The sequence below is a fragment of the Scomber scombrus genome, chromosome 3 (assembly GCF_963691925.1).
Source record: "Scomber scombrus chromosome 3, fScoSco1.1, whole genome shotgun sequence".
Classification (NCBI taxonomy): Eukaryota; Metazoa; Chordata; class Actinopteri; order Scombriformes; family Scombridae; genus Scomber; species Scomber scombrus.
Genome location: NC_084972.1, coordinates 33150981 through 33163526, shown reverse-complemented (window position 1 = coordinate 33163526; position 12546 = coordinate 33150981).

Sequence of the window (12546 nt, the reverse complement as noted above, 5' to 3'; positions counted from 1 at the left end):
AAACAAACCCCATGAAAACCTGTCAATCACTTTCAGCAAAATATTTAAAAAAAATCCACATTACACTTGCAGTCTGTCAAAATCAATACCCCAAAACAAAAGTTAATAATCAGTTGTATTGTTCTGAGTAGCAGCTAACCTGAAACCGAGCTGTCGTTCTGTAGCTTCTTGACAAAATCCTCCTGTCGTTTCTTCTCATTCTAGTTTAGACTGAAGCTTCATGGTGCTGCAGGTTCAGTTTTTATCCATCCAGATGATCCATAAGCTGTAATGATGCAGAATTACCTCAAAGACAGTTTCACCGTCCTCACTTAGGTCAGCAGTAAAGGTTAGCACGTTTAAAACAGCTCAAATAACCATCAGTCCATTAACTTTGCCTGAGAGCACAATGCTTCCACTGCAGCTCATACAGTCGATCTACAGTAAGAGGGACTTTGATGGAAAATATATTTTAGTGTGTCTCTTTGTGTGTCTGCACGTGTACATGTTTGCACTCCGTCCCGGATCTGTTATCTGACCGCTGGACTTGGTGTGTGTGTGTGTGTGTGTGTGTGTGTGTGTGTAACTGTGTCTCCAGTGTGTGTGAACAGAGAGATAATCACCTGTTGCTGGACTGCAGGTTTCTCACCCACACCTTCCTCTTCTGCAAACACTGCAGATACATGCTGTTTTTTTAAAGAGAGATTTCTGTAACATTTCGTTATCCGATCTGGACTAGAATGATGTTATTTTTCTTTTAGGCGCTCTTTCCAAATTATTACAAATTATTTAATGATACACAGCTAAGTTACACTCTGAATAAACAGTATCCCGCCTTCATTGTGTTAGCTGCTGAATGTCTGCTAGAGAAAGACGTTGTTGAAACAAGATAAATCCACAATAACGCCCCTCTGACATGGTTATCAGTGTATTAGTTAATGTATATTGGGTCCTTACATTTCTTTTAACTCCCTGTTTGTAGAACCTGATCTGACCTGCAGGCAGAATGAGCTGAAAACACACAGAGTGCACCATTTTTCACCAGGATTGGCTGATTTATCTGCACTTATACCATCATAATAATTATAAATACTGTATGTTATGATCACACCATTCTACACAAAGGGGCTTTAAATTAATAGTTTTTCACATTCTTGCAGAGAGTTAGGTGATAAGATATCAAAGTCCAACTCCCTGCATCATTTAAACTACAACATTAACATGCTATGTCTCATTGGTTTGATCCGTACAAACCACATGTTTAGGTTTTATTGAGTGCAACGAACAAGAGTATTTCTTTTTGTACGGATTAAAGACACATGATTTAAAATGTTAATTAGTGAGCTTTAGAGGTGCTGGTAGGTGGAAAGCTGTCCCCCCTGTTTCCAGTCTTTATGCTAAGAAAAGCTCACTGGCTAAGGCTTCCAGCTTCATATTGAACAGATAGATATAATCTGAGAGCATTTTCCAACCTATAATTTGCTTGTACAAAAAAAGCACACAAAAAAACCTTCAATGGAACCACAAAGGATCATTAAAAGGAAGAAAGGTCCTGAAGAACGTCCAATCTTAACATACTTTTTGCTAGTCTAGTAACTATTGATTTCACTCATTAACATACCAGCATTCACAACACACCTGCAGTCTTGTAATCAATCAAATAGAGGTCGGCTCATGTTCCACCACAAACGAACCGCTATACAGACAGATCTACCCAAATGAATCGTACCATCCAGAGTCATGTTCGACAGGTCTAATCAGTTGAAAACAACCTCAATCCCGACAATCTTCTCATCTAATTCAGAGTACGAAATCAAATTAACATATTTCCCACAATGTTGAACCATTAATACTAATTCTAATAGTTACTTTATTTGTATAGCACCTTTCAAAACAATTTATACAAGGTGCCTCACACACTGTAGCACAGGAAGACAAATAAATTAAATGCAAAACAACAAGCAACAAAAAACTAAATCACTCAGAGTCCAAGTACAAAGTTATAAAAGAAATAAAAGAAATAATTACAGGCTGTAGCTTGAGCAGGAAAAGCCTGTCTGTACAAATGTGTTTTAAGGGTTAGGGTTAGGGTTAGACTTAAATGTTGACTGAGGCAGTGCTCCTAAGTTCCTCTGGCAAGGTGTTTGTTAGGGTTAAGTCTTCACCAGAGGAACCCAGATGGTGATTTGGTTCATAGCACTTCTATTCCTTTAATCTCTATATTAAAAACATTAAATAGGATTTTTAATAAAAGACCTTTAATAAAAGTAGTCAAGGAAGAAAGCAAATAATCACCTAACCTGTGTTAATCTTCCAGGCTGGGGTATCCTGCTGTGTTTCTGTGCATATAGTCAGTGACAGAGGCTGCTAAGAACATTACAATCTAATGAAAACAAACAGCGGGACCCAACAACACGCCTGTGTTTGCCATCAGAGACACAAAACTGAAAAAAACAAACTTACAGTCATGGTGACCGTTGGAGAAATAAACTCTACATCTCTCATTATTTACTGCAAACTGTGACCCAGAGTGGATGATTACTTAGAAATGATGTGAGAACTTTGTTTAGTTTGAGCTGATGTGAGATGCCAGAGGAACAGTTTGAAGTCACATCAATCAACTCAATCGACCAGCGCTGGAAGGACTTTGGACGGTTAGGAAAAGGATTGATCCAAAAAACGAGTTGAAATATAATCTGTTTTTTGTTTGAAATATGTCATGTCTCTACCTTTGCCTCAAACCACACAATCAGACTTCTAAATGTATTATTCTTGTGTTTAATCAGATTTGTTGAATTGCATATTAAATTGCATAAATATGGCTGTATCCAGGCAGAAGCAGAAAACACAGGAAAAACATTGCATTTTCAACTCAGTCTAAAGTAGAAATAAAGTTCATATTATTTACATTGATTATTTATTTAAGAGAAACAAGAGAAACCTGTCCTGGTTTTTATTACATTCAAATATTGGAGTCATATCTTGCTGCTATTTAAGAGAGTTGGCGAGGCGACGCCATCATTTTATTTCAGTAAATATAACAATTATTAGTATTACAACGTTGATTTCAAACGTGACAGGTGTGCAGTGCCAAGTTTGACGTTGTTTGGATAAGAAATGTAAAAGATATAGATAAATATAAATATATGGGAAACAGAAGCACACTGAGCACAGCGCAGGGCCAGAGTACCAGAGTTAGAGAGGGTATAAGGCAGCGGAGCTTTGGCAGCTACAATCTAAAATACACTTCAGACCCTCAAAGAAACGGATGAAACTGAAAACACTTCCAATAGCCCAGGCTACTTTGGACTGTCTTTAGACTTTGAATAAACAAACAACAATTCCGACTGCAAGGTCTCAAATTGAAACAATAATCAAGCAGTTAATTCAGACTAATAAATAATCAAAAATATAGTTAGGTACAGTCATATTCTCCTCTAACAGACATTTAAACTGATAAATAAAGTAAAGTAGAGTTCTGCAGAACAATCTGTTCTGCAGAAGTCACAGAGTGATGTTGGGGTCAGTTGAGAGTAACTTCTGTCCACAATCAGCTGGAGTTCAAGTGGCCATCAGGGCGGTGCACAGGAAATCTGGAAAATGCATTAGCGTATCTTGCTCCCTAGGGGGCAGCACTAATAGGAACTCCAGACCTGATATGCACTTGTTAGGATTTGGCTGTTGTTCAAGTTGCTGCTCCTTAAGTAAATTCAACCTGAACCATAATCAGTGCAAATTAATGATAGAAAAAAACCGCAGGAAGACTTCTCCCTCCTTTTTTTCTTTTATAATTATGATCTTTGGTGCTTTTTTTATCCAGGTTAATTTAATTTAACACTTCCAAAGAGACCGCCTTTAAAACAGTGAAGCCCAAAGTGTTAAACTAGGTTTCATTGTGAGGCAAACGACAGATGTTTTTAAAAATGACCTGGAACTGAAACCAGGATTTTATGTTATCTTTCAGACAGTCTGGGCAGAGTTATATATTTTTTAATTTCTAGACTGTCTCCAGCTTTATACGGCTGTGGTCACATGGTAGCTGGAAATTTATGATAAGGATGATGTTATTGTTTGATCTTTTGGCCTCCTGAAGCTCTGCTGCAGCAAAAAATCAGACTGAAGGAAATCCAACGGTTTACTTTCACTGCCTGGACATGAAAAGACCTTTCAAGAAACAGCCACTGTTTCATTTGTCGTTGTAATCTCACATTCATGCCAACACCAACAACTGCTGCTGCTCTTTGACTCCTTCTTAACAAGTAGCTCTGTCAGCTGTGCGGTTGGTTAACACTCCAGTATGTGACATAAAACTGCATTTAATCACTTTTCTTTTGTGATTTTCAGTTGAAAGCACATTTCTCTGAGATTAGACGTATGTAATAAGCTCATTAAGTTAACTACTCTTACACAATTTAATGAAGTCCCATGAATAAAATACTTGTTCAAGATTATTTACCGTGAATAAACTGTTGAGAGTAGGTAACGTTTTAATTTGTTTAAAGTGTTAATTGAAGGAAATAAGATCTCCATTTCTATATTTAACAACTAAGTTAGAAACACACAGTGTCAACAGGCTTGCAGTCACCTCAAGTAACAGCCTTCAGCACCGTCCAGTCAATGAAATGTTTAACGAGAAAATATTATTTCTGAGCTGAATGATTCTCTGTGTGGATAATTATAGAACATATGTTGGTCTGTGACCAACGCTGTGGGGGAGCAGCAGCATGTGTGTGCGTGTGTGCGTGCGTGCTAAAAAGCAGCAGCAGGATTGTAGTAGATTGTTGTTCGGTGAACGGACGGAGAAGGAGACAGGAAAGGGGTGCTGGAGGTGGAGGTGGAGGTGGAGGGGGCTTTTTGGGTAGAGAAAGGCTTTCTAAGGCCTCTTTGTCCTTCCCAAACACACACACACACACACACACACACACACACACACACACACACACACACACACACACACACACACACACACACACACACACACACACACACACTTACTTTTGGGGTATTGACATAGATTTATACCCATTTCCTGAAGACTTAACCATTGACCCAAAAGTCAGCATTTTTACCAGTAGGGGTCTCCGCTTTTGTCGCCAATTGCACAAACTGTCCCCAATGAACATTGAGTCTGGTGTGTGTCCATGAAAGTGATTTAAGTTGCCTGCGCACACACACACACATGAACACACCTCATTGTGAAACAGCCTCAGGCTTCAGGTTTGGCTCATAAGTCTTGGACAGAGACCAAACTCTGAAATCAGTTATTGAAAAGCCTCAGTGTGTGTTGAGCTTCGGTGTCATTTTATTTCCCATCAGTACTTTGTGGGTACCAACCAGAGAGTGTCCATCATTTGGGTTGGAAAGCATTTTAACCTTAACCCATTTCAACATCTGCAAGTAACTAAATGCTAAAAATTACAACTCAAAGATATCTAATCACTGTTTTTTAGCTGAGAAGCTGAAACTCAACAGTTTTTATTGGTCGCTTAATTAATGTTAACAACCTGAAAATGAGCTGAGCAGCATCATATATGAAATATTGATTAGATTTATATCAGATGCATTCACTCAACAGTTGTAGTCTCTTCAGGAGCTGAAGTCTCCAAATCCTGAAACTCCTGATTCACAACGATGAAGCTGATTAAATTCAAACGTTGATCTGATATGAATCAAAGTTTAACTGGAACATTTTTGAAGTGATCTGAGGTGATCAGCTGAGTCTCTGTGAAACTACAAAAACACACAGCCCACTGGCAGTCGTACAGTTACAGAGTGATGCATCTTTTCACTCACAAACAATCTTTGTCTGAATACAGCAGCTGCAGAGACACATCAACCAGATAACAGAATAAGTTTAGCTGTTACAGAATCAGTTAGCAACAGCTGATCCAATCTGAAAATGAGAAGCTGCTACCTACAGTATACAGGGTGTTTTATTGCTCCTCTAATAAAAACCAGAGTGAGAACAGATAAAAGGTTTGATAAGCGATACGTGTTTGTTAAAGTTTAACCAATACAGGTATTTCAACCATCCGACCAGGAACCAGGTCATTCCTTTGTCTACTTATTTTTTGATAAGATATGAATTTAAATCATAATTATGTTTATTTTAGACTGTATTTTGTTTGATTAAAGTTCTTGTTCACTAATTAATTTGGTAAATTTAGTTTAAATAGAAAACAGGGTTTTGTTAAATAAACCTTGTTTGTATTCTTCAAAGTGAGACACTGGAAGCTTGATTGGTATCAGAACAAAAATCAGCACCAACACTCAGGTATCATTAGGCATCAGGATATTAACATTTTAATTGATATTCAGCCTTAATCAACCTGGTTTGTGACAGAACATTAGCAGATTGATGTGGTTTTGTTTTTTGCCATTTTTAAGATATTTCACTAATGTTTAGTGCAGCAATTACATTTTTTAATGGGATCATTGTTTATAACAAAATAGTTCAAATAGTCAATGTTTTTTATTTATTTTATGGAACAGTGCTCATTCAGGAACTTCCATTATTCTGCTAATGAGCTGCATTTGTTTTTCTCTGGTTTTTAAAAATGATTTTTTTTTTGCATTTTTCCATTCTCTCTCTCTCTCTCTCTCTCTCTCTCTCTCTCTCTCTCTCTCTCTCTCTCTCTCTCTCTCTCTCTCTCTCTCTCTCTCTCTCTCTCTCTCTCTCTCTCTCTCTTTCTAATCCCTTCATTCATCTTTCTCTCTTCCTCCCACGTCTTCCCTTCTCTCATCCCACTCTCTCTCCCATCAGACATTAGGCAGACAACCTACGACATTTTTTGGCAGGAGAGAGTCTGTGTGGGCTTTTTGTTAATTTATCCTCATGAGAATTTTGTTTTAGACTTGCAGAATGTGAACCTGGATGTAAAGTTGTGTTTGGCTGGTTGTTATTCTCTACTGCAAAGAGCTCATTTTTGTGTTGATGTTTGGATTACTGCACATTATTAGCAATTATCAAACTCTCAGACACATTAACAATCTGTGTGGGGTTAGATTTTTCTTTTATGTTTTCATTTTTCTAAAAATGGATATAAAAATGTAAATCTCACAGTGATCATGAGGTATGTTAAAGGGTTTGAAGTAAAGGTTTATGTTCGAGATGAGAAAGAAGGTAATAAGACTGTTTCCACTGTATCATTAAATATTATAATTCCTGGATTATATAAAACTAATCACTTGTTCTTTGGCCCAGTCATTTTCCCCTTGAAAGTAATTTTCAAAGATTTCCTGCTACAACAAACTGCGCCAAGAAATAATCCTTCGTAGGTCATTGACAAAAACATGTATACATACACACCGCAGGACAAGTTCAACATATAAAAATTATATTTTAGGTGTCTCTGATTTGATGGGAAGGAATGACAGATCCAACGTTTTCAAGTCAAATGGGAACAGTTATATTTTATTTAAGTCTTTTAAGTCTGGCAAGAGGGATTTTTTTAGAAGCCAAGTAAAAGCTTTACAGCTCTGTACATAAATGTATAAGTTATCAAGAGAATCATCACATTAAATGTATGATTTCACTCAGTAATAAGCGTTATTTGGTACCTTGGACTACAGATTGGCGTGTGGAAAATGCATTCTGCAAAGGTCAAAATGTATAAGGCTTTACCGTCGCCTACTCTCAATCATCTAAAGCATGAAGAATGTGCTCCAAATGTTTGTTTGACCCTCCAGTCACTGGAGAGGTGCTCCCGAACATATGTGATTAAGCGTGCAAGAGATGAGAGAAGGCGGACAGGGAGCAAGACAACGAGACAAACAGAGATGTAAACATAGAAAAAGAGCCTCTGTGCTCTTTGACTCATCAGTCAGATGTCAGCCAATGATGATGACCACAGACTCTGGCTGCCAGTCAGACAGTGATAAGCCCCTGGCCCCTCTCTGTGGATAGAGAGGTGGCTTTCATGCTGCCTGTTTGAATTGACCGTGTGCCCTTAACATAAACACTTCCCAGGCATTATCATTATCCCCCTGCTGCTGCTGCTGCTGGTAGACCTGATAGCCTGCAGGAACACTGACTGACACACTGGCAGATTAGTGACTGTATGTGTGTTTGTGCACAGCCTTCTATTAGCAGGAATTGCAGTGCACTTTATCCAGGTGTTCTCAGCCGAGTGGTTTACGATGGGGCAGAACTGGAATGTCCCACTGCAACACACGCCCGCCATCGTCATTATTACCACTTCACAAACTCACACAGGGCAGGAATTTACTGCAGTTTTTCTCTAATTGCCCAGAACAGATTTGTGCCGTCATGTGGTTAGCGGGGTTTGCAGATTGCGTTTAAAATATAAAAGGTAATGATGTATTCCTCATGTTTTACTGGCCACATCAGGTAGATTTTTCTTACATGTATGAACACTGACTTTGGAAAGCCCCCGTTGGTAATACCCCAAATGACTCAAGCGACATAAGCTTGATTTTCATAAAATTCTGAGCTACATTTCTTTAATTCACCCCTGGCCTCGCAACAAGTCCTTTAAATTAAACATTAAAAAAATGGTATTAGAGAAAAATCATAATTTGGGTTAAAATACTTCTGGAGAAAGACAAATGTTGTCACTAGGAAACAGGGGGCAAAGTGGCCTCATGTTGGTCAAATCCAATGTTTTGTTGACCGATCTATTGACCCTGATCTCCTCTTTCTAGTGACTTTGTAGTTTTACAACAAACCTTCACTGTTTCCTCCTTTGCTCCTGGCAGACGGGTCGTAACTGCAATGACCCACTGGAGGGGTTTGTTACCCTGAACCTAACTTGTGTTATTTGGGGGCATGTGACCGATGACCGATGCTCCAGTTTTTACTGCTTCTGACATAATGTTCACAGAATCCTTTTGGAGTCCAACTTCAAAACGTCAGTCAGCAAATTTTAGTCCTTCCAAATTTAGCTGAACAAGAAATCCTGCTACAAGCACGGATAGACAGCTATGGTGAGGACCTAACTTGTCTCCAATCACAGAAACCACTTCCAAAACACAGTCACTTACTCTGTTTATCCCCTCCACTCTAGACTCATTCTTGTAAGAGCATGACTGCGGCAAAGCCATCAACTGGAATCTGAGTCAATCCATTCAATCTAAAGACAACCATTGGTGCACAAATGGTCACTGAAGAGGTTCTGAGAACAGTGTTGATTGAAACCGAGGGCATTCTTAACTCAAAGCCACTAAGCTATGTATCTTCAGACATTGCAGATGTTGGTCAACCCCTAACCTTTTCATCATGGGACGACATGATGCATCTCTCCTTCTGGTGTCTTACCCTGAATCTGAGCTCCTCAATCAATGACGTTGGCATCATGCACAGATACTGTCTCATCATTTCTGGAAACACTTCACCAAATCCTACCTACCATTACTCCAAACACAACCCAAATGGCAAAGTGACAAACCGGATCTGCAGTTAAACTCTATTGTGATTATTATTGCCTATAGGAAAAGTGACCTGTCTCTTACAAAGCAATGACTGCATCAGGACTGTTGAAGTTGTAGTCAAAGAGAAACCCTATGTCAGACCAGTAGCTCATCTTATCCCACTTCCTGGCCTACCTGAAGACCCCCTTTAATTATGGTTTGGTCTTTATTGTATTTCTCATTAGAAATCAGTGGCAGCTTTGGTAAAGATTCACTATTTCCTTTATTTATTCCCCTTCCTTTTTTCTCTTTTCCTTCTCATTAATTTGCTGTTTTTTTGACCCTCTGTCTTCCCTAATTGTCTTGATTAAGTTCACCTGGTCCACTCAAGCCTTATTTAGATTACACTGACACTCATTTTCTTTCTCCTTCACATGAGGTGGCAGACCTGGTAGGAGATTCTTTAGTTTACATCTTATCCTATATACATTTAGTTTAATTGAAAATATAATTCACCCCTTTTTAGGCATGGATAATTAAATTTGTGTAAATGTAATCTTTCAGACTTGGAGACACATCTGTTCTTTTTTCCCTTTTTCATTTATTGTTGCACCAATACAGTTTTATGGCCTTCCTTTCCACACATCCGGACCCATTCCCATGATAATCAACCTTTTATGAACCTCCTACTTTACAACCACCTAACCATTTAACGGTTAACCACAACAACTTGCAAATAATTAAAGGAAATTATACAGAAAAGATCAGCAGTAGACGATGGCTATATAAATGGGGTTTGATCTGCACACAATAAGTAAAGTAATGAGAAAAATCTTTTTTGGTTTCAGTTCCCATTCTAGCTTCTGATCACCACATGGCATCCTCATCCATAGTGGAGTTATTTTATCACCGCCCCTCTAAATTCTTTCCCTCAAAGCATTTGTCCATTTGTTTTACCTCAGAAGTCTTTACTACTATCATATTCACTATCCATGTTTCTAAAACCTATTTCAACCAACCCCAACTATGAGGTTAAATCTTAAAACTGACCCAGCAGAAATTTGATTAATGTAGTTATGACTTGCATTACATTGAAATATATTGATTCAAATGCTGTTGAAACAACTTGTATGCAACCTAGAGATCTAAAAAATGTCACTAAATGTCTGTACATCTTCTGACAAATAAGCAAATCAGGGTTTACCACAGTGCCGCTCTCTAAAGTCAGTCAGAGATCAGAATCAGCTTTAACAGAAGGCATAAAGTGATTCTGGGTCAGTGTCTTACTGAAGACCACTTCAGCAGGAGTTAAGATAAACTCAGCTTCTCTCGTTTATTCCATCATGCTGGCTCAGTGCTCAAACACTCATGTTACCACGAATAACCAAATACATTTCTCTCTGCTTCCCTTCTACCTCACCCTCCACCTCTCTCCTTCACAGTGTGATCCAGTGCCAGCAGAGTCCAGCTGAGTGCGACCCCATCTGCTAGATCAGTATCATCAAAATGAAGATGAGACTCTGTGCCTTTTTTCTGCTGAGCCTGGCCGTCCTTGCCACCTCCAGGCCAACAGGTCAGTCTACTGATACTGTGAGAAGTTTGGAATGAGTTACAGCTTTTGTTACCTTCCTTAAAAATTGAATTTGAAAGTTGAAGTCGAGCAATGGCTTTCAAGTTGGGAATACCATTTTGCAAGGTGACGGACCACTGAATTGGACTTTTTACCAAAAAAATGGTACAAATCTTATATTTTATGCATTTTGTTATTGGAATGCAAAATACTAGAAAACAAAAGATGGACAAAAACAAGTTAAAAAGCAGCTTTCTTGAGTGTTTGTGTTGGAAACTGTTGGACATATCAGACCAACACGTTTAGATGTAGTTTACTTTACATATGCAGCTAAAGTTGACTTGATTTATGTGTGCAGACAATGACGTGGACATATTTACAAGATGTTATAACCTCTCCATTGCTCATGTCTGTTTGAATCCAGCCTATGTGAATAAATGTTGGCTGTACACTAATCAAACAGCTCCTTTCTAAATTATAAAGCTGCTCCACAAACACAGACTTACATCATACCTCATTCATTACCGCTGTGCTTTTGTACCGAGATGATTTTACAACAAGTAAGCGCGTTCACAGTGGTGCCGAAAAAATTAAAGACAAAAACAGGCGGCTGAAGTCATGGAGAAGTGAGCGCAGGTGGTAAATAATGTGAAAGTTATACCAGTGTGTGAGGAAAACCTGACTTGTCTGCTGTTGCTTTATTCCAGAAAAATGTAAAACTTAAAACCACACACTCATACCTACGAGGACACGCTGATTTTAAATCCATAACAGAAAAATGATTTAACTCCCCCATCCATATTATTGTATGTTAAGGAAGACATGCTTTGTTCACAAGTGGTTATTTATAGTATCCTCACAGCAATGTCATGCCCAAGGAGGCACTTAATAAAAAAGACCTAAAAAGACCAGAATAAACATATTTATGTAGCACTACAAAGTCTACAAAGCGCTTCATAAGATAAGAACATAGTAAGATTTAAACAAATAAACATAGAAATCAAATATTTCTTCCGCTGTGCTATTTTGGAAAGTGACAAATGAAATGCATAAAAATGTAAAAGCTAGATTAAAAAATATATGTAATAAAAAGATATACTTTCATTTATTTCTTAAATAGTAGTGGTAGGAAATAGTGCATTTGTTTTGGACAACTTTCAGTGGCATATTATTACACACAATGCTCCAATAAGTATTTCTGGCAGAAGTTATTGAGTCCAAATAAACTACAGTGTGTGTTAATGGTAATGAAGGAACATGAGGATTTTGATGAGCTCAGCTTTGTTGGTTTCAATGTTTTCATGGGAAATAAACAGTTTAATATCACTACCCTTATAATATTGTATTTTTTAAAGTAGTTAGTAGCCTATATGCTGGTATTAACACTTTGAATTTAAAATGATGAACCAATAGTGAAGTGTTATGTTTGCTGTATTTGGCAATCAGAAACATTGATTTAATATCAATTAGAAAAGGGTGTAGCTCCTCCAACTACTCTGTGGCATTACTGTTATTCACCCATCTGATGTCGATTGTTCTGCTGTTATCTCCCAGCTCCTGAGCAGAAGTGTAAGTCTGGTCCAGTGGATCTGGTCTTCCTCATTGACGGCTCCCGCAGCGTTAGGCCA